Source organism: Mesocricetus auratus, unplaced genomic scaffold, assembly GCF_017639785.1.
Source record: "Mesocricetus auratus isolate SY011 unplaced genomic scaffold, BCM_Maur_2.0 Super-Scaffold_100022, whole genome shotgun sequence".
Taxonomy (NCBI): domain Eukaryota; kingdom Metazoa; phylum Chordata; class Mammalia; order Rodentia; family Cricetidae; genus Mesocricetus; species Mesocricetus auratus.
In genome coordinates, this window is record NW_024429203.1 from 35,092,141 (window position 1) to 35,115,167 (window position 23,027).

At 51.4% G+C, this 23,027-nt stretch overlaps 1 protein-coding gene across 7 annotated transcripts in view; it reads right to left on the reverse strand.

The window, feature by feature from the left end:
* Lingo1 (leucine rich repeat and Ig domain containing 1) overlaps positions 1-23,027 on the reverse strand; it is a 181,200-nt gene that overhangs the window by 79,957 nt on the left and 78,216 nt on the right. The window contains exons 4-5 of one of the 7 annotated variants that reach the window (XR_005870264.1): positions 13,348-13,517; positions 12,787-13,084 (exon numbers count right to left, since the gene is read on the reverse strand). The exons of the other annotated variants lie outside the window; for them this stretch is intronic. The gene's annotated coding sequence lies outside the window, so the exon portion shown is untranslated. Of the gene's footprint in view, positions 1-12,786; positions 13,085-13,347; positions 13,518-23,027 lie in introns of those variants that run through there. 7 annotated transcript variants of the gene reach the window in all.

Sequence of the window (23,027 nt, forward strand, 5' to 3'; positions counted from 1 at the left end):
CTCTAGGTGGTCTGATGCCCTCTTCTGGCTTCCATAGTCACTGCACCCATGCACACAAACCCACATTCAGGCATAGCACACAATTAAAAATAAAAATAAAGTATTAAAAGTTAACTCCAACAACTTCTCCTATACTCTTTACCATGGACCCAGTCTGGGTCCGATACTGCCGCACCTTCCTCCCTGTCCCCATATCCTCCTGCTCTCCTCCACACCAGGGCTCTGTCCTCTCTCTTAGTGTACACTGCTCCCACCACGGCTGTCTAACTACGGAGTAGGACACCACCTCAGAGAAGCCCTCCAAGACTGTCCTGTCCCTACCTTCTCTAGCATTCCCTGGTCACCATTTGCAGTTACATCCTGAGGAAAGACTCCTGGGAAACAGAAGGTCCCAGCACCAGCCACTATCACATGTGGCCACAGCCATCACTCACCCTGACCCTGAAGTAGACAGAGCTCAGAAGGATCATGTGACTTGCCCATGACCACACTGTTAAAAAGAGGTGGAGCTTGGCGCCATGCCAGTCCTGAAACAACAGGGGGTTACCCTGACAACTGGGGACAGAACGGGATCCTATTTTAAAAGGTCCTGGGCAAAGACTAGGCTCAGGGCTGAAGGCAAGAGCTAATTTACTGACCTTCAGAGTCCTAGCCCACTGCGAGGCTCTGAGTCACTGAAAAAGCTCCTCCTGCCTCCAGACAGACTCGGGAAGACACAGGGTTGTCCAAGGGTATGGTCCCAGCTGTAGGCAGCTCTGCTCACACACACACACACACACACACACACACACACACAGAGAGAGAGAGAGAGAGAGAGAGAGAGAGAGAGAGAGAGAGAGAGAGAGAGAGAGAGAGAGAGACACTCTGGCCTCCTAAGGCCAACCAACAGTGATGAGGGTATTGAGGGTATCCAGGTCCCAGCACAACAGGATCCAGAGGGTGACATGACAGAGGGAGGAATCCTCTACTAGTGGCCAAACTAGTGTATGATGAGACCAGTCCTGCCAATTTGACAGCAGCGGCACCAACTTGTTCAGAATCTGTCTTGCGCGAGGTAATTACAGTTCTTCCTGCGTAATGAGATGGTTTTTAAAGGCCATTCAAGAGAAATTTCCTATAATGAGGTGAAGGGGTTTACAGTGTTAGCCATCAAGGCAGCTGGTAATTGGAGGGACCCAGACTGAGCCCTGGAGTGAAGTGTTGGGAGTTTGCACATCTAAAAGGCATAAGCAAGTCAGAGGAGCAGGCGGCTAGATGAGGAGTCCTGAGAGAGAAGTTTCTGCCATAGCAGTAGCCTGGTATGTGTTGTAGAACAGAGTTGTTCTGAGGAGGCAGGAATCTTGTTGGGCAGATGTGAGTGATGGTCTGGGCAGGGCTTATGGGGTGAAAGTTCAGAGGGGAAATGAAGCCTTCAGGGACCAGACAGTCTATCACCTGACTATGCAAAACTGCATAGAGGAAATTCTATTGCTTGAAGCCACATGTCAGTGGTAACTTACAGCAACCCAGAAAACTAATGCAACTACCATTCTAAAGGTTGCCACTGTCCAGCGATGGGAATGGCGACCATGAGAGTGAGTGAGTGCCCTGTTTCCAGAGGTATGCAAACAAAACCAGCAGGCCCTCAGCAGGCTGAGTATCTCATTTAGTCATTTAGAACTCACTGTGTGCAGCTTAAGGAGTAGAACATGACAGGGTTAGCATTTCTATCCCACAAATTTGAAACTGAAGAGTACAACCCACCCAAAAAGCACAGATATTTGGTTGGAGCTAACAGCAGTCCTGGCCACCAGGAGACCAGACAGCTTTGGATTCCTACTGCAGACCCACTATTTCAGTTTTCATTTTGAACCTTCCCTGCCTCTAATTTAGTGGTGGCTCAGCAACCTAAAAAGCATAAACATCGAATCTCCCAGATCCCAGTGGTTCCCAGGTAAATGAATTCCACAGAAAAGCCATTCCCAAGCCACCCTGCACTGGCTTGAATGAAAATGGGCCCCATAGGGTCATATGTTTGCATATGCGGTCCCCAGTTGGTAGAACTGTGTGGGGAGGATTAGAGAGTATGGCCTTGTTGGAGGAGGTGTGTCATAGAGGTTTGAGAAGACTCTTGCAATGGGCCACGCCTTTAATCCTTGGCACTCAGGAGGCAGAGGCAAGTGATCTCTGAGTTCAAGACCAACCTGGTCTACAGAGTGAGTTTCAGGACAGCCAGGGCTACCCAGAGAAACCCTGTAGAACAGAATAGAATAGAATAGAATAGAATAGAATAGAATAGAATAGAATAGAATAGAATAGAATAGAATAGACCCAGCAATTCCCAGTACTCTCTCTGCTTTGTGGTTGTGGATCAAGATGTGAACTCTCAGTTCTTCCTACTCTCTGCCATCATGCATTCTGACCCTCTGAAACCATAAGCCAAATTAAACACTTTCTTTTATAAGCCATCTTTGTCATTATGCTTTATTGCAGCAACAGAGAAGTAATTAAGATACACCCCAAGCCCTTCGAGTGGCACTGCTGTAGGCCTTCAGCTTTGTGTATATTTCGGTAGAAGCATCAACTCTTAGACGGCCCTATGCTAGGGGAGTGGCTATACCGACCAACAAATTCTTACTAAGCAATCACTGTGTGCCCAATGGAGGTACTACCAAGAGAAGGCAGGAATCTGCCTTTCCTTGAAGGCAGAGACCCATGGAATGGCCAGGAGCAAATCTGACCTCTGGCTAGGCATCTAGAACTCATAGAGGGGACAGAGTTGATGTATTTGGGCACCTTAGGCTGGGTCAGTAAGCAGGGCAGAGCTCCAAGACAAAGACAAAAGAATGAGAAAAGTATGTCCTGAGAGATGTGCCTTGTCCCTGTAGAGATGACAGGAGCTTACTGAGTTTCCTGCAGTCCACTTCCACAGGGTAAAAGTTCCACTGGTGTCTGGAGAGCTTCACAGAAGCATGGAATAAAACAGTAGGACAGAGGCAGCCTTGCTACCTAAACAGCCTCACCAGCCCAGGCGGCCTGGCCCTAAATGGTGGCTAATTGGCATTGAGTGGCCCAGGGACCCGAGGAACAGACTTTGAAATCACCTGGTGTGACGTGTCCAGCAGGAACAATGGGCCACCCAGCCAGCATAGAGTTGCAGCTCCTTCTAATTAGGTGTCGCTTTGAACACAGAGGCATCAGATTAATGAGGTTCACAGCACTCTCTCTTGCAGCACCATGGCGGGCTGCCTCTGTTCTCTGATCACAGTTTGATGCCAAAACCTTGTTCTCTAAATCAAAGATTCTCCCCAAACTCCACTTGCTGCCATGCCTTGGGTTTGTGCTAGCGTCTCTGCCAGGGAGTTAAGCCTTCACCTGTTTTTCTGACATGCCTTCCCTCCAAGGACCAGCTTGTGTGTCACTGGAAGAGATTCTGCAAGGCCAGCAGGGATCCCTCCTGCAGCCCTTGTGGGGCACCAGACATTGCTGGGGTGGCCCCATTTTCCAGTGCAGAGAGCTCAAGGACACACAGCAGGCTGGCCCACCACACCCCCAGCTGAAGGCCCCTCCACCTCTGCTCTTGGCAGCTTGGGGCTTGTGCAGCCTTGGGGGATCTACTGGCTAGTTTCCCACTGTTGGCATCTGTTCACCAGCCTTCAGAGGGGTTGAAACATCTGCAAGAGCCAGCATGCTTGGCCTCTTACTCTGGCAGCTTGCCTCCTTCCCTGCCCCCTCTGGACCTTCCTTACCAGACTCTCTTCTCCTCTTCCCCCAGGATGCTCCCCTCTCCACTGCACTAACACCTCCGCCCCTTCAAAGCCCAGCTCCCGTTTGACTCTTTGCTTATCAGCGAAGACGGTGGCTCTTTATTTACTTCTGCAGGAACTTAGAGTCCCTAATTTGTTCCCTTGAACAACCACACTTTGCCCTGTATCCTACTGGTTAATGTTACTATCTTTGCTCATTATTTCTCCCCCATGAGATTGTGGCCTAAGGCCAGCAGCAGCATTTGTGTCACCTCTGTGTCCCCTGCAGTAAAGACTGCCTGGCAAGGAAAATCCTATCCTCCTTTGACACAGTAGGGAGAGAGACACCACCTTAGTTTCCCCATATGCCATATAGGAATGAAGCCCTCAACCTGCTTCCTTCGGGGGATGCTGGACCATGCAGAACACCAGGAAAAGTATGCTTGGTGGGAGGTGAGGTACTCTAGGGGGAGAGGTACCTCTAGGGACACCATAAGAGATAACAAGAGCTTTGGGGCAGGGGCAAGTCAATGTCACTCTCTCCAAGCCTAAGTTTCCCTGCGTGTAAACAGGACTGGCCTAGAACTCAGAGGATGTAGGCATTGCAATCCTCTCTAGTACTTGGGAGGAGTACCAAGAGTTTTAGGCTGGTCTAGGCTGCATAGCTAAACCCGCTTCAAAAGGAAAAAACATCCACTCAGTCAGTCTTACCCTCTGGAGCACACACCATTAACTGGCTCTATTCTAGAGATAAAGAAAAGCCAGGCCTATAGAATGAGGGGCACTTCTCAAGCCCCAGCAACCCACTGGCGCCAGATTCTGGCCTCTGCTGCCCCACCGGCCAAACAGTCCTTCTAAGCTGAGGCAAGGTCTGCTGTTTCTGACCCTTGCTTACCTCTGGGCCTCTGTTTCCCCATCTGAGAGGCAGGCATATAGCCATGTTTTGTGGATGCCTTTTGCTGGGTCAGGGTGGTTCGAGACACTCTGCTCCCTGGCCCCTTCCCAGAAGTCAGGTAGAAATTCCTGCTATCCAGACACTCCAGACCCTCGATGTCCCCTCATCTGCTGTGCAGCTTCCTGGCTAGCTCCCCCACATCTAGAAGGCTCTGCTTTATCCCAGTACACCCACCCCTGCCATCCTTTTGGTGATTTAATCATGCTTGCCAAGGCCCTTTGCTCTCATTCTGGTCACCCCTGTGACCTTGGCTCCATTCCTTCCTGCTTCTCCCCCAAGCCGCAGTCTGGTGCAATTACCCTTGGCCCTTGGTCAAACTCCCAGCTCTTAGTCAAAGTCCCTCCTCTCCATCACTCCCCTCACCCAGGGTGAGAGCTCAAGGCAATCGGTGTATTTAACACTCAAATTCTCCCTAACAGTTTCTTCATAATCCTCTCTCCAAAGACAAATGAGCCAGCCCCCTCTTGGCTCCCAGAATGGAGGGAAGACTCATGAATTTGGAGAAAATGGCCCCTAAGAAAGACTCTAGGGCTCTGGTGGCCAGTGGTCCCATCCCCTGCAGCTCACTATCCCTCTTCCCCACACTCCTCTACACATCATTTATGTAGAGCTGAGGCTCCTCTACACATCGTGTTCACAGAGGAAGCAGAAGCCAGGAAAGGTGCCTTGTATCTGCTCATACATTTCAGCACTCCTTACCCAAGTGTAGGAGTGAACCCCACAAAGCTATCCGCCCATGAGGGCGGGGACATGTAAACTGACACAGGTAGATATAAAAGGAAGTGAAAGGAAAAGGAACCTTTTTTTTCTCCTGGAAGCCAGCCACACTTCTAACTCCTGGTTTGTGCAACTCTGTCTCTCTCTCTGGCAAATAAATATATTGTTTTCCATATAGCATCGAATATCATTAATACCCAAGGACAGCCATACTATCAAAAGCCCCTCACCTACAAACCCTTGGTTCCATCATGACATAATCTTTTAATGTCACCCATCTTGGTGTCTTTACTGGACCCTTCATCCTTTCCATCAGTGGTCACATGCTGGGGTCTATCCCTTACTGGGACAGATGGCACAAGCCTGTAATCCTAGTTACCTGGGAAGCTGATTTAGGGAGACCACACAAGTAGTTTAAGGCCTGCCTGACTCCAAAGTGAGTACCAGGTCAACCCTAACTTAGCAAGGCTACCTCAAAGCAACAAGTACAAAGAAGGCTGAGGATGTAGCTCAGTGCACATGCCCAGAATGTGCAAGGCTCTGGGTTCAATCCCTAGCAGTTCAAAAAAAAAAAAAAAAAAAAAAAAAAAAAGAAAGAGGGAGGGGAGAGGGAAGGGAGGAAGTCCACGCCCCTAATTTTCTGAGTTGAAAATAAACCAATCTCAGGCCAAACGTGGTGATGCACAACTACCAGCTACCAGCCCTCAAGAGGCAGAGGTGAGGGGGTTGTGAGTTCCAGGACAGCCTAGGCCATACAGTAAGACCCTGTCTCAAAAACAAAATAAAACAACAGCAACACTTTTGACCCCAGGTTATATACACTTTGATTATAAGTAACACCTATAAAAACAATTAAGGAGATGGAAGATGAATCCATGGAGGAAGGGAAAGTATGGTGGTACTTGTAACCTTGTCATGTGCTTCAGGTCCATTCTGACTGGAGTGACAGTTGCGTAGAGCTGTGACAAAAGTCTGTAGAATATATACACACCAGAGTGCCTGTCTAGCTGTTGAGATCTGAACAAGGTTTGGCTAAGGACTGCACAGGGTGCTACCGGCCCCATCCTCTGTTAGAGGACCGTGAAAGGTGGCCCAAAGAGGGGACAAGTCACTGCAGACACCTCTGCCTTTTTTGATGGCCAGTCTCCTGGTTTCTGGGATACTGTGCCCCTCTTATTGCCTGTGTCGGCTCTGGGTGTATTTCCTTCACCCCTCCTGTGGCCCCTCCTTCCTCAGCTCGGCACAGCTCTGCCACTGTTCAGGGCTAGGTCCATGTTCCCTTCCTGGTGACCTGAGAGCTGTGTTAGGCCCTTCAGCACCATGCACAGTGGCTGGTTCCCATGTTCTAGCCTTGCTCCAATCCCTCCTGAGCCCTATTCTCGCCAACACGGAACTTCTAGGTGAAGAAATCATCAAAAACACAGAACTGGACTGGACAGATGGCTCGGCATTAAGGCTGGTTGATCATACAGAGGCCTTGGGTTCAGTTCCCAGCTCCATGTGGTGGTTCACGATCATCTGTAATTCCAGTTCCGGGGGCTCTGACATCCTTTTCTAAGCTCTGCGACCACCAGGCATGCAAGTGGTACACATATATACATACATACAGGTAAAACATTCATACATGAAATAAATAAATAAAAGCAATAAATCTTTAAAAAACAAAAGCAAACCCTGACCCTCCCGAGTTCTGGCTTTTCAATTCTCTGGTCTCAGGAAAAGACCAGAAAATATCCAGCAGGAAGTGAGGGCCTTTCTTTGCCTCCTTTTCTGCCCTGCTTTGCTTCCATGGTGGCTCTGAGATCATCCACCTCTCTCCATCCCATGATACCCTTCAGGCAGAATCCCCCATCTCTTTCTACACAGCTTCCCCCACGTTCCTGCTGCAGCTTCCTTTCAAAACATGAGTCAGCAGCCTCCCCTGCTGACAAACCATGAGCTTGTCACTGCCCCACAGAAAACGTGGCTTGGTCCCCCTGTATGTGGTCCTCTCTCCCATCTCATTGTGTCCTTCTTTCCGCCCAGGATCTCTCACAGGTGTTCTCTGTCAAGGAATCCCTCCGAACCCATCACTAACCCCCACCTGAGGAGCTTACACACACTTCGAGCACAGTTGGTACTTAGTCATGCTAGATGAGCATCTCCCAGCATCCTCTCCTTCCCCAAGTGAGGCTGGCTGGACTGTGCCCAAAGAAAGGTACATGTATGTGTCTCCAAACACCCACAAACTTCACTCTTCTCCAAACAATAGCCAATACCCAAATGACTTGATGGCACAATAATTTCCACCTCTTGGCTGAGAGCAGCCTCCTGTAGTAAAAGCTGCCTGTTTATAGCCCCAGGGGGACAGCAGCTGTACCGTGCTACAGTGGTCATTGGGTGGAGTCCTCTGTTTAGATACCCAGGAGTTGGATATCACGGAGCAGCTTCTCTAGATGGAATGCAGCAATGATCCTGGAATAAGAATGAGACTGACCTGTCTGCCCAGGGCTGTGGAGTTAGGCAGGGTCTCAGGCTCTGCACCTGGCAACCTGGCACACAGCAGGTGTACAGGATGGAGTATGCCCATCCCTTCCATGCAAAGCAGGCGTTGGGAGTAAACACACAGTGCCAATTGGCATGGCCTCCCAGGCTCAGTGTCTCACTCGGCCAGGACCGCCTGAGGGATGGATGTGGCTATGAGAGTTTAGCTAAGGCTGTTGCACTGTTGGGTGAGTGGGGTCCTGTGGAACATCACAAGCAGTCCTGAGAGGTTGTGAGATCCCTGTTCAGTTCACAGAGTTGCGTAGGCAGGGTAGCACATGATGTGGACGGCAAGCTACCTACAGTAGTCCCCCAGTAGTGGGATCAAGCCCTATGTGGAGTGGAGCTCCAAGGTTAGACCCATACCAACTCCAACCCTGTCTCTGCCACAGCACCCTGCGTGGGGTGGCTTGTCCCCGGCCATGCGCAGCTGCAGGCTCGCCTCTCCAGGAAGAATGATACAGGTAAGATGAGTGTCATTAGCAGGTGCCTAGGGAACACTTAGCCCGTCCTCTCCTTGCTGGGGCCTGAAACTGGTCCCGCTGGACCTCAGTATTGCCTGCCCCATAGCTCTCATGCACCCTCCTCTCGTCCAGCTGCCCAGTGGTGGGTGCTGGCCTCAGCAGACAGCCTACAGTTCAGGAGTTTGAGGCTGGTGTGCCTAGCAGGACTCTGGCATCAATCATTTGCTTTAAGGAAGGTGGCATGCCACAGGTGTGTCCAACAACAATGACCATTAGCATTTGCTCCATGCAATGTCATTTACCAGCAGCTAACTCATTTAATCTCCGCAGTGGAGTTCTGAAGGAAACACGAGTCCATTTCTTTCTGTTTTTTTTTGTTTGTTTGGCGGGTTAGTTTGTTTTATTTTGATATGTGTTTGTGTTGGTGAGGGCCTATGGGCTATGTCCCCCAGCCTTCCTCTCTTTTACTTTTTATTTTGGGGACAGGGTCTTATAATGTCGCCTCTGCTGACCTTGAACCTCGCCTACTCCTTCCTCAGCCTCCTGAACTTTGAGGCCTACCACACCAGGCACAGCCAGGAAGACACCATTCTTACCTTCACATTACAGATGAGGAACCGCGGGATCAGAGGCAAGCAATTTGTCTTAAGCCACAACGGAGTAAGCTCAGAGTCCCACGGAATGCTGAGGGTTATCCTGGCGGATGGTGATGGAGCTCCATGACCGTGGAGAGCAGCGCACACAGAAACACACGCATGCAAACACGCGCACAGCCGTGCCACACTCATGAACACATCCTGACCTGTGTGACACATGAGCGAACGGCCGTGAGCGCCTCTTTCACACACACCAGCCTTTCCCCTTCCCTCCACCCACGGCACTACAGGCAGAGCGAAGAGGGGAGATTCGGGCTGCCCACATCTGATGTCAGGGCTGTCCTTGATGTTGAATTTCAGTCCCGATCCACCCACGTGACAAGATCTTTTACCTAGATGGTGACTTTGATTCTCAGAGAGGACTAAACATTCCTGCCAGATCGCGCATGTCAGGGTATCAGAAGCTGGGACGAACGCTTTCTCACCCTACCCTAGGGGGTCTCCAGAGTCCTTTCCCCTTTCCTACTTGCTCTGGGCAGGTCAGAAGTAGTAAGACAATGATGAAGGGAAATTAAGGAGAAGGGAAGACAGAAAAGAGTGGGAGAGACGCTCGAGGGGAGGAGAACGGAGGAGGCGGGAGGGCCAGAGTGGCATGCTGCACTGTGGCATGAGCTCAGCATCCGCACAGCCCTCAGTGGCCCCCGCGGCTGCCGGTGAAAGGAGTGCAGCAAGGCAGGAGTTAACACTCTGCCGTGGAGCAGAAAATGAGGTTCCAGTTATTAGTTGATTTATTGCTCTGTCCTCAATCTGCGCTCGGGTCCTGGAAGGAAATGTTCCACTCGAAAGCATTAAGCGTCTTCAAAGAGCAGAGGCATTAAAAATTGAAATCATAAAATAGACACGTAAATACAGTGGAGGTGAGAGGGGGCAGCCCCAAGCAGGTTGTGGGGGGGAGCAGGCCAGGCCCAGATAGTACTGGCCCAGGCTTCCACATGCATGAAAGAGCCGCTGGTGCCTAGAGACAAGGGCTGTCCTGTAAGAATGCCTCTACTAGCATCTGCTTCTTAAGACTCAGGGCTGCTCTACCTGAAAACAGGACTCTCTGGGGGTCAAGGGTCATGTACTCAGCAGGAGCCTGATACAATATCAATATCAAACATCAGGGGAATTGAGTATGCACTAGGAAACCCTAGCTCAGGAGTAAGCTCGGAGTCCCCTGGAGGGCTGGGGATATGCTGGGGGATGGTGATAGGACTCCATGGCCGTGGAGAGCAGTGCACACAGAAACACATGCGTGAAAACACACGCACAGCCATGCCACACCTGCCCTTGGACCTTGCCCCATAGCTTCCATCCTTCCTCTCACCCAGCTGTTCAACTACTCCAGGAAGCCACCCTGGCTGACTTGATGGGCACTGGTCTTTTCGTGCCAGCAGGAAGGAATCTGAAGCTGGTGTGCCTAGTAAGATTCTGGGGTCTTACTAGGTCCTCAATGAGGTAGACGCAAGGCTCCTGCTCTCTCATTGGCACGAGTGTTGGGGGGAGGCAACCCCCCCCCGACTGATCCACCACACGTCGGGCTAGGGCCCAGTGAGCTGAAGCAAGGAATACTGCATGTTAAAAAGCCTCAGGTATGTGTGTACAGAAACAGGTCCACAGACGATGTGCATGTGTACAATTTTCAAAGCACATGCTTGTATATACACATGTAAGTGCCAACAGTGGTACATGTGGACAGGCAATATGCCCCCCCATACACATGTCCTCATGTACACATGACAATGTACACTCATGTGGTCATGCCCACAAAGCTGCAATTCACATATCTACATATACATATGGAAACTTCTAGGCACAGTATCAGGCCCCAGAAACACCGGTTAGGAGCCAGCCTGTCATACACCCATGGGCAGTAAGAGTTCAGGGACCTATCAGCATGACCTTTGGCAATGGGGACCCTTTGTCCTTGGATACTCTTGGAACTCCCCAGAGTCAGGAGGCCTGGCTCAGTGTCTTCTCCAGATCCTGATTCTGGACTGCAGGACATAGACAAGACCCTGGCTGTGTGTTCAGGGGCTACAAGGACCAAAAGCAGGCTCTTCCTCAGCCAGTAGCAGAGCTGAGGAATCTACCAGCCTTACCTCCTCAGTTCCAACAGCAGGGAGGCTGGGTAGGACAATTGCTAAAGGGAGCCAGGGAACTGGCAAGGCCCCAGGCTGTGTACAGGATACAGGGTGTGGCTGGCATGAGCTGAAAAGGGGACCAAAGCCTCAGGAGTCAGGACGGTGGCCAGGAAGAGGCAGCAAGAATGACCCGGGAAAGAGCTTGCCACACAAGCATGAGGACCTAAGTTCAAATCCCAAGAAGCCACAAAAAAGCCAGTCACACAGCATTAACATCTGTAATTCCAATGGGGAGGTGGACGGCAGAGAGACAGGAGAATTCCAGAAACTCACAGGCAAGCTAGCCTAGTACATAGTGGAAAAGACCAGAGACCCTGTCTCAAGGCAGAAGACAAGGACTGACATCAAGAGTGTCCTCTAACTTACACTTGCGCTCCATAACACCCATGAACCACGTGACCCCACTCCCCCCACAGAGAGAGAGAGAGAGAGAGAGAGAGAGAGAGAGAGAGACTGAGACAGAGAGAGGGAGGGAGAGAGAGATTTGAGGAGCAGTGAGGCTGAGGTTTGCCTCCTCAAAAGTCATGTTCAGTGGTGTCCAAGGCCCTAGCAGGCCAAGTACATTCTCAGAACCAGAAGGGTTGGATGTGGGTACTGTAGGGCATCCGCAAAATCTCTCCTCAGCACCGGAGACCTCTCCACCGAGACCCCATCTCATCTCCCTGCAGTCATTTCAGAAGGCATAATGGACAGCTGAAGTCCCTCCTGCTTTGAGGCCTCAACTCCCTTGTTGACATGGGTCTGTCCTCTGTGCAGCCCTCACAGCCCAACAGCCCCACTCCTAGGGCTGCTTCAGAGATCAGGGCTGGACCCACAAGGCTGATGAAAGAGGGGAGGGAGAGAAAGGGAGAGGCCCCATCCTGCCTGCTGGCTACCCCAGAGCTCTGGCAGCCTGACACTGTTGGGGAACTCCTATCTTCCCACAGGCTGTGGCTGAGATTGCTGACATAGCTGCTTACTGCATGAGTGTGTGCACACACAATGTACCTTCACACATTCACATTAGGTACAGTCACACAAATAAACATATATTCTAACACACTCATAACCTGTTCTCCTACATACACGACATGCACAGACGCATCCTATTTTTTCGTTTTGTCTTGGTTTTTGGTTTTTGAGACAGGGTTTCTCTGTGTAGCTTTGTAGACCAGGTTGGCCTCGAACTCACAGAGATCCTCCTTCCTCTGCCTCCCAGGTGCTGGGATTAAAGGCATGTGCCCCCACCGCCCGGCTCACAGAGACATCCTTTTATACTGTCCACGTGGACACACTCACATACATACAGATACACTCACCCTTGCACACTGACACCCACTATAGGAAAACCTCATCTCTGAGCTACTGTGTGATCCCACACCCAGACCAACTGAAGGCAGAGCCGTGCGCTGGGCTTGGACTCAGCGAGCTCAGTCCAGAGCTCACTGCCACAGCTTGTCTCCTTCACTCCCTTACTTCTGGAACACAACAGCCACTGCCTCTAGCTTGTGTGGGATCGTAGCTCCTATCCCCAGCTCTAACGTCTGTAACCCCAGTATCCCCTCCCCTCCCAGTTACAGGGCTGCACACATCCCCAGCCTCACCCACCCCGCCACTACAGACACACTCTTGGCCTGGGCACCTTGCTCCCCATGCAAGTTCTCCTAATTAGGAGCTTGTTAATTATCTTCATGCTTTCTATAGGAAATAAATAGCAATTAGAGAAATAAGCGGTATTATGGTTCTCCAGCAGACTCAGCGATCGTGGCCTGGCTCGTCGAATACTGCCCTTGGCTGGGCCAGCTGCCTCTCTGCTCCCTCTCCTGCTCCCTCTGCCTCACATGTGTGGAGCCCAGGGCCCACGACCAGGCCACCCTGGCAGCAGGCTGTCTCTTGGAATCGGTGTGAAGAACCGTAAATTGCTGAGAAAGGACCTCCTTCCCTGTGTGACAGAAGGTTAGAGTATTTAAAGCGAGCAGTGGAACTGTTTTTATTAATCAGAACTGCTATAAAGAAAGCATTTTAATTAACATAATTATCCCGATTGAGAAAAGCAGTCCTTATCCCATAGATACTTTTCAGACTAAAGATGCAAGCTGTCACAATCAGTCATAATTAAGGAAAGCCTGCTATTTTCCTCCCTCCCTCCCTTTCCCTCTGGGCACTGCTCCTCCCTGGGTTAGACCTCACAGGGGACACACGCACAGGGTGACATCCTCCACCTCACACTCTTGTCCCAGCTGCATCTCCAGCTGCCTCCAAGAAAGATCTCCTCACTAGGATCCCCATGCTGGCCTTGACTGTCGTCTCAGCCTCGTGAGGAAGGAAGATCAGACGCTTCAGGAAGGCAGCAGCTTCCATGGCCAGAGAGAGTGCTAAGAACAGAAAAGGCCAGTGGGTTCAAGCCTCCACTCCTGCCTGATGCTCACATTCTCCCACTACCTACCTACCAGGGCTAACCTTGCCTTGAATCCATTTCCCCACATAGCAAGCGGAAGTCTGCCCACATCCACATCTAAGTGGATAGCCTTCCTCAGACCAATTAACTTCCCTCGGGCACAGCTCCCGCCACACTTCCCCAAAGCGCTATGTCCTGGCTGTGCTGGCCGTACGGAATCCCACAGGGGCTTCGATCACAGGCCTCTGCACACACTAGTTCCTCTGCACACACTAGTTCCTCTGCACACACTAGTTCCTCTGCACACACTAGGTCCTCTGCACACACTAGGTCCTCTGCACACACTAGGTCCTCTGGCTGTGACATCCGCTTTTCCAGTCTACACCCGCTACCCTCAGCACACATTCACCCTGTCCCGGTTACCAGCTTAAGAAGACCCGTTGGTCAGCTGCCTTTCAGATCACCCCATACCTGTCTGTACCTGGGTGGTAGATGCACCCCTGCAACTCTGCCCACACTGTATTTACCCACAGCCCGCGAGACTGTGAGCTCCACACAAAGTCAGAGACAGCGTTGCTTTGTTGATGTTGCTTGTGTTTAATGTTTTTTCTTCTTTGACAGTTTGATTATGTTTTTGCTTGTACCCTGTTGTTTACTCAGTGTTTGGCTTGGGCAAACCCCAGGCCTATCCTGGTCCCAGGAATGCCTGAACTGGAACGAAGAGCAGGAGGAGGGCACCCCATGCCCCCCTTGGACTCGGAATAGGCTTGGGGCTGCTTTTAGGATGATCAGAAGTTTGGGTTTTCACTCCTCTGGGCTTCAGCATCTCCATTTGGGAAATGAACAGCCTGCAGCCTGTTATTCCCCTCTGCCTCCCTCAGTCGTGAAATCCCCCCAAAGCTGTAGACCTCTCTCCACTTCCCCTGGCAGAGCCGATGGATCCACCGGCTCACCAAGTACCTGGCACATTCCAAGGCCACCCAGGAGGGGGCGAAGCTGGGTGCTGTCTGATCCCAGTGCCACCACCCCCAGAATAAGGATAACACATTTGCAGGTGACACCAAGGCCATATTTCACCTACCGTGCTGCGCTGAAGCTTCCTCCCTGAAAAGGTGCTTAGTTTTTAGTACGTCTTAAACAGGAGGCTGCAAAGTGTGTTGTCAGCGCTTTTTAAATGGCTTGTTAATGCCTCCGCAAGGCTCAGTGTTGGCCAGAGAAGACAGCTCACTCTGCATGGCACAGCCACGTCAAGCGCAGCCATGCCGCCACACAGCCACGCTGAGCCCCTGCTGTACCCCGCTGTCAGTGGGCCCAAGAACAAAGGTATGTTCTGAGCCTACCCAGGGCAACTCCTTAAGAGTGTAGAAGGCAGACCGGCACCCTGTCTGGTGAAGAAAAGACAATAGATCATTGTGACCAAAGGCCAGTCACCAAACCTCTCTGGGCCTCTAGTTTCCTCATCTAATAGAATGGAGATGTTAACTCCCATCTCAAGACTATTTGAAGACTAAACCAAGAAGCACATACTGGGTAACATTTGATTTTTAAAATGTAAAAATTGTTTTGTTGTTGGCTTTCGTTTTTTTTTCCAGACTGAATCTTAATATGTATCCATGGTTGGTCTGCAGTTCACTGTAGACGAGGCTAGCCTCAAGCTCACAGGGATCCGTCTGCCTCTGCCTCCTGAGAGCTGGGATTAAGACATGTGTCACCATTTTAAAAAAATCTTTTAGTGAGGGATTTATGTGCAGAAATGTAGTCTTGTGGCGGAGTCTGGTGAGCAAGTCTGGTAGAAGCCGGCTAGCCCTGAGCTAGCTCGTTGCTGGGAGCGTGGAGTTAATAGCCTGGCTTGCCCTTGGGCTGCAGGAGGACATTTCCACACCACCCATTGCATGGACACCCAGTGGTACTCAATAAGGCAGGGTGCGTCTCCCAGGGCAAGAGCAGACAGCACAGTCAGCAACACTGCGATGGTGTCGGGAAGGGTGGTATGTGGGGGAGCTTTCCCAGACCCAGCAGAGGTGAGGTCTCCTCCACCTGCCCACTTGGGAGCTCAGAGTGTGTGTGGCGGTGAGAGCCTCTGTTCTCCACCCACCACTTCAGCTGTGTGGTCTAGGAACCATTACCTCCATCTCCCAGCCGCCCTGAGGGAGCCATGGGTGGCAGAGACACAGCAGGGTACAGCCCGAGGCAGCACGGGGTAACCTCACCCTCAGACCTTTCTAGGCAGCTGTGATCCCCACAACTACTGTTGGTTCCTGAATGCCATGGCAGTCACTGCACTTCTGGGCACTAGAGGACAGGCCTGGGCTAACTAGTCCTGTCCCTGAGAAGCCCCCAGGGTGAGTGGGATTCTGTGACCAGGAGGAAGGTGGGGAATACCAGGGTAGTCGTGATGCCTGGGATGGGGTCTGGCATGCTTTGCCTGGCCTGTCGTTACACTCTCATCCTCGCTCATCTGCTACAAAGAGGCTCACTCTTCCTGGTTAAGGGGAAACCAAGGCTTAGAGCAGAGCCGGGACCCCAGTCCTCTGAGGCCACAGCCAGCAGACTGTGTCCCTGGGGCATCGTAAGGGGCCAGAAAAGATTAGGCCCAGAACCTGTGGCTCCCTACTGGAGCCATCCCTCTCTAGGCCTCAGTTTCTCCAGCTCCAGCCCCTCCTGCTGGGGACCAAGGGGCTGTAGACAGGCTAAGGAGGAGTCGCAGCCTGATGGTGCCCTCAAGGCAGCAGTGAGGTAAGTAGGGGCGCGGGGGCGGAGGCGAGAGAAGGAGACAGATCTCGGGTGCGGCTCAGCGCTGTGATATTTTTCCCGGTTGTATTTTTAGATGGACTACTTTCTCTCCCCTCCCCCTGCCTCAGTAGGAGGAGGAACACAGAAATAGCCGCTGTGCGTGTCTGAGCCTGGCTATATATAGTGGGCACAAAACCCAGCTGCCCAGGGTTTCTCCCACTCGCGGCCCTGAGCAGGAGCAAGGGGGAAGGGGAGGCCCATCCTCCTGTCCAGTCACCACGTGCTTGCTCAGTGCCGCTAGCTTCCACAGACACTCAACTCTGCCAGCACCCTGGGGCACGCTGCTGTCTCCCTGCTGACCCCTCTGTGCTCCCAGAGTATCCTGGAGTATCCAAGAGGCTCGATTCAGGAAGGGCAGGCAAGAGACTTCAGCGGGCTGGTCAATGAACCTGGCCTCCTCTGCTCTGGGAGTCGGGTCCTCCGACCTCCTTAGCGCAAGGCATCGTTCATATCCAGAACATCTCGCATGTGTCTGTCTGGACCCTGTCATTTTGACCTGAAAGCCAGAGGCTGGGACTGGCCTAAGGGTGTCTTCCTGTGTCATCGATAAAGTGGGGAGGAGGTCGGCACAGGCCACTAAGAGCCAATGAAGCAAGCACATACAGTCCTTGAAGGTGGGCATCTCTAAGAAAAGGTCCCTGAGTGTCCAAGTCAGCGACTACCTGCTTCCCCTCTTGACCAGAGCCCCCCTCAGCAAGGTGACTGTTCTGTGGTCAAGCTTCTGCCTCCTACCACAGCCCATCTAGCAGGTCTCCAAGATGCCATGGCCTCCTGAATAGCAGATACTAGACTGATGGTGGGTAGGCTCCTGTGGCCCATAGCTTCAGAGCTGAGCTGGAGGCCAGGTCTTCTTGGGGGGCCTCCCTACAGACCACCCTAACTATGTGGAGTATCATGGCAGAGAGATCCACCCCACAACCACAGCATCAGGTTGCTGCAGGATGTCGGAGCTGGCTTGGTGGTGTGCTCTACCAGCTTCCCGTCACAGGGTCCAAGCAGGACAGAGACTCATACACTTAAGGCTGTCAGTATTCCCATCTGTGCTTGCAGGCTAACACAGGTTTAAGTACACCCTCTTGTTTAACCCTTACACCTAAGGCAACAATGCTCATTTTACAGGTGGAGAAACTGAAGACCGTGGCAAGGATAGGCCTGCCTAGGTCGCATAGAAAATGACAGGCAGAACCCGCGAACCCTGTTTCTCAGGCTGCCCCCTCAGAGATGGAGTCTGTGCCTGCCAGAGCCAGGAAACCCAGGATTCCAGTGCAGTGTGGACGCTTGTGTTGAACAGCTGGCTCGAAAATTCCTGCTCCTGGCCAATGGTCTGAGAGTGCCAAACCTGGCAGTCCGCACAGCACGGCTAGGGAATGCCAGTGGCCATCCACCTGCCCTGCTCCCCACCCCCACGCCCAAACCTTCGAGCCCAAGTACAGACCATTCTTTTAACTACAAAGTTCTCCTTGGTTTGTAAGACTTGGCTGAGTACCAAGATGAAAGCCAGCCACCTCTCAATGGTACGTGTGGGACTCTGCACTGTCATGTGACCAGCCAGAGCCCAAAAGTGCTCAGTGAAGCATTATTCCAAGTATCCAGTTGATTTTGAGCTGCTGGTCCTGAGTTAAAAGCTCCCAAGTTCCTCTACCCTGTCACAGAGTTCCGGACCACACCCATGGCAGTGGATATTTGGGACTAGGAAAAGCCTGCCTCCTCAAAGACCTCACACCATGCTGGCAGGCTGTAAGCCATGACTGACCTGGGAAGGAAGAAATTGGGGCCAGAACAACAGGTATCATCTAGGAGGAAGTGGCATGGCCTTGTCCTCAGGAAGGGACTGAGATGCACAGACACTGTATGAAAAAGAATGAGCCAGCATGGATAGCCACTGAAAACGGAGGAAAAAACTAAATGTGACCAGCAACACAGAACTCCCAGAAGACAGCAGACCGAGACTTAAGATTTGGATTTGGTGATAACTTGGATATGACACTAAAAGCTGCTACTCGGAAAAGGAAGAAAAGAGCCAGATGTGGACGTTGTGGTTGTGGAGGGCATGGCAGCCCACAGCTGTAAACCCAGCAGTGGGAAATAGAAGCAGGAGGATCTAGAGTTTAGTTCATCTTCTGAAACATAGCAGGTTCAAGGCCAGTCTGTTACATGAGAACTTCTGCAATCAAATAAACCCAAAGAAACAGAAGTCGTGATGGCCAGCCAGATGGCTCAGAGGGTAAAGGCTCTTGCTTTGCTAGCCTGGCAAGCTGAGTTCAGCCCTGGGAATCGTCATAAAAGTGGGAGGAGAGCACTGGTCCACAAATTTGTTCTCTGACCTCAGTACAAGTACCATGATATGTGTGCCCATGACCACTCGTGCACATGCGCACACACACATACACACACACACACATGCACATACACATGCACACACACACGTATAACAAATAACATTTTTAAGTGGTGATGGACCACTGGGGGTGGTGCACACCTTTGATCCCAGGACTCAAAAGGCAAAGGCAGGCTGAGTCCCTGACTTCCGGGACAGCCGGGGCTACACAGAGAAGCCCTGTCTCGAAACAAAACACAACGAAACAAAACAGTGGTGATAGAAGAGGAGAGTGCTAGCCAAGCGCTGACAAGGATGTGGTGAATTCAAACTTTGCACCCTGTTGGTGGGAATATAAATCAGTGCAGGGAGTCACAGAGGGGCTGTGCCTTCAAAATTTTAAAATAGAGTTATCTAAAGAACCAGCGATCTCCCCTCTGGTTAGAGAGCCAAAAGAATAAAGAGAGGATGTTAAAGAGACAGCCACCCACCGGTGCTTACTTGATTCCCAAGCATCCACATAAAAGTTGATGTGGTGGTGCTTGACTGCAACTCCAGCACCCAGGGGAGGGTGGACAGGAAGATGAAGCAGTCTATCAGCCGGTGAGCAGATAAGCAGAGGATGTGCCCATAGGATGGGATAGTATTCGTGTTTTAAAAAGGAAGGCAATCACGGAATATGCCACAATATGGAGGAACCTTGAAGGCATTATGCTTCTCCAAAACTAAGGAGATAAGTCAGTTACAAAAAGGACCAAAGCATCCTTTCGCTTTCTGCACTGCTTGGTTCCAAACCCGTATTCTGCCCTTTACAGATGGTTTAACTTCAGGTAGGTTCCTTAACCTCTCTGTGTGTCTGTAATAACAGCTCTTGGGGTGTGGTGAGGATTAAACCAATAAATATCTGTGAAATGCTCAGAACAGCACCTGGCACACAGCAGGAGCCTGGAAGCCTCTGTTGTTACTGTTGCTATGCCATTGCTGTCCTACTTTACAGGGCTGTTTTGACGTCTGGTCTTGGCCAAGTGTGCGGAAGACATTCTGAACTCTGGGAAGCCCACCTGCTATGATGCTGATGGTCCATTCTCTTTGCCCCTCTTTCTTTGAAAGGCTTTATCTCACACACACACACACCCCAGGCATCACAGTACAAAAGGTGTGGGAGGTGTCCACCAACCTTTGAGGGGCTCAGCACCAGTGGGGCAGTAAAGCTGGATCACCCAGGCCCTGAGGACCTGTGGAGTTGGGCACAGAGAGGGCTGAGGCAGCTCTGGTATGAGCCTGGAGGCCAGACCCAGGCTGTGAGGAGTGCAGAGGTTCTTGATGAAGGGAGAAAGAGGCAGAACTGGTTTGGGTCCAAGCTACAGATGGGCAAGTCCAGCTAGGTAGGCAAGACAGTTAGGGGCAAGGGAGCTGGGAGCTAAGATCTACCCACACCTCTGGCCTGGGCAGCAGGGTACCCTGTGCAGAAAGAGCTTCCTCCATCCTGGAGCAAGCCGGAACCCAGAGGGTGCCTGCTCTGCCACTGCTCACCACACCCTGCCTCCCCATGCTCAAGTGTATGAGAACCCGGACCCGAAGAGGGTAGCGGGCCACAAGGGCTGGCTGCAGGCTGGACTCAGGTGGCTGTTGGGTTAGTCCCAAATGTTCGCTCTGCTCTGGTGGTGGGGAGAGTTGGACCCACCCTGATGGATGGGCAGTGGTTGTGTGGGCCCGCCCCTAATTGTCACGAGAGTCACAAAGATATTATTAAAGGGATGCTATGGGGGAAAACAGACTCACAGATACAGGACAAGGTATAATCAATTGCAAAGTCCTTCCATTCTGCCCAAGGAAGACGGGAACCAGCCACAGCCAAGTGCCAATGACTAGGTGACAAAGCACCATTTAGGCCTGTGTTCAGCTCCAACCAAGGGCTCCAATGCCCTGTCCCCAACCCAAGCTGCAACATAAACCTCCCTCTCCACAACTCTGGCTGTAGGGGTGGTCAGTAGGGTGTGGCTGGCAATCACTTTTGTGTCCCTGTCCCCAGTAGCCCTTCTTCCAAGGAAACCCTTTCTTGTCAGGGTCTCTATGCTGTTTTCTTGTAGGCAACACAAACACATAACTCCTACTTCCCTTTTCACCTGGCCACCAAGAATCACAGCCAGCATCCCACTCCATGCGCCCATGTTCTGATGTCTCCATTTTCTCTGTTACAGTCTGTTCTTCTCCACCACAGTCTGTGTCTATCTTTGCATTGTCACAGTGCACTTGGAAAGCTTCACAAATACACAATGGCGTAAAATGAGTATAAATATTATTACATATGTGGGAATCATGGTAAAGTGCATACTGCACAAGCATGAGGACCTGAGTTTGGATCCCCAGCACCCACATAAAAGCCAGATGTGGTAGTACATGCCTGTGACTACAGTACTAGCAGTGGTCACAGAGGCAGGCGGATCCTAGGGATCCCTGAAGAGCCAGACTGGCCAAAATGGAGTTCCAAGTTCTGAATGAGAGACGCTGTCTAAAACAATATGAGAGAGAGAGAGATAGAGGAAGACACCCAGAGTAGACCTCTGGTCTTCATAGGTTCACATGGGCAAGCACATCCTCACACATGAACATATACCCCCCCAACACACAATTATTAAACAGTATCAGTCATGCCCCCCCACTGTAAACTCATTGACAGTTGCTGTTTCAGGTAGCAGAAAATCTAGGACTGATATATTGGGCAAGAGTCAGGGTGGATGGAAGGAGGTTATAGCAGGCTCCATGTCCAGTTACACAAAAGAGCCAGGAGGATCTGTGCTCTTACCATAGCCCTAAAAATATCTGACAACTCCAAGCTCACCGAGGACATATGACATATACAGCATCACGTGTACATTCACCTGAGCACAAGCTCACTGAGTGCATATGACATAAACAGCATTCATTGCATGTACACTCACCTGAGCACAAGCTCTGAGTGCATATGACATATGCAGCATCACATGTACACTTGCCTATGCATGATGGGTGAGGCTGCAAGGAGGCCTCTCTCAGGCACAGCCCCTCCAACTCAGGCTTCTAAATTCTAGAAATGTAAGAAATAAGCTTCTTTTCTTTCTGAATTACTCTGGAACCACACACCTAAATGGACTAAGACAGTGCCAGCAAGGCGGGGTGTTGCCCTGACAGAACTGAGATGGGGCAGCGACTTTGGCACTGGAGGTGAAGATAGGCTACAAGGGTTTAGAGGAAGAGACCAGGAAGAGGCCAGGAAGAGGCCAGGAAGGGCCTTCATTTTCATGAAGAGAACAGAAAATGGGGAGCGGAATGGCGCTGAGTGCTACAGAACATGGATGGGAAGGACCATGCTGATAGGATCTCTGAGGGAACAGAGACAGGGGCTCTGGGGCCATGGAAAAGCTGCCTTGGTTACAGTAAGGATTGTGTCTGTGTCCTAGGACTTCGTGGGTGGTGGACCTAAGGACAATGGACTATGATGCTCGACAGAAGAAGTAAGGGCACTGAAGCGCTCAGGGTTCTGCATGACATCTGCTGGGCCATGCTGCAGAAAGCAGGAAGGAAGAGGTGGTGGGAAGAGTGAACTGAGCGTCCAGAGGGAGGCAGGAGTAAACCTGAGACTCCTCAGCCTGACAGCCCTGCGCCACCTCTTCTAACCGAATACCAGCACGAACCCAGTCATGTCTCCAGGGGACCCAGGTATGACTCAACTCCAGAAGGCACAAGACACAGCTTTGGAAATATTCACATAGAATGCAAAAGCTGTGGAGACCCAGGCAGGAGTCAGTCACAAGGGTGAAGCCCCCCCCCCCCCCCCGAGAGCTCCAGTTCAGGTAATGACTACAGAAGAGGCTGTGAGGCAGATTTCAGTCACCTGGGGCCAAAGCACCACTAGAGTGCAGCCAGCCCCAGCATGGAGAAGCCACAGGCATGAGACACCACCTGTGACGGTGGCTGGCTGGTTGGAGCAAAGCTATCCAGACAAGGCAGCCGGAAGCTTTAGAAGCCCAACCCCAGCCCCAGCACACCAGGATGTGGCAAGTGACATCAAAGGAGATTACTCCCCAGCTTGAAAATGGAAAGATGATTTCCTGGTGGCTTTTGGACTCACTTGGGACCAGTTGCTTCTTTATGCTTACTTCTCCTTTTGGTAATGCAGTGTCTACTGGAGACCTGTCCCTTACAGTGCTTTGCAAGTGGGTCACTTGCTCCATCTCCCCAGGGATGGCAGACACTGCCTCGGATGGGCTGTTCCTGTGTCTTGTTCATATCTGACACAGGGACATTCCAAGAACAAGTTGGGGTTCTTGAAATGGAGGAAGTGCACTGTTCATATAAGGAAAAGCCTGGGTTTGGGGAGCCAGAAGGGAATGCTGT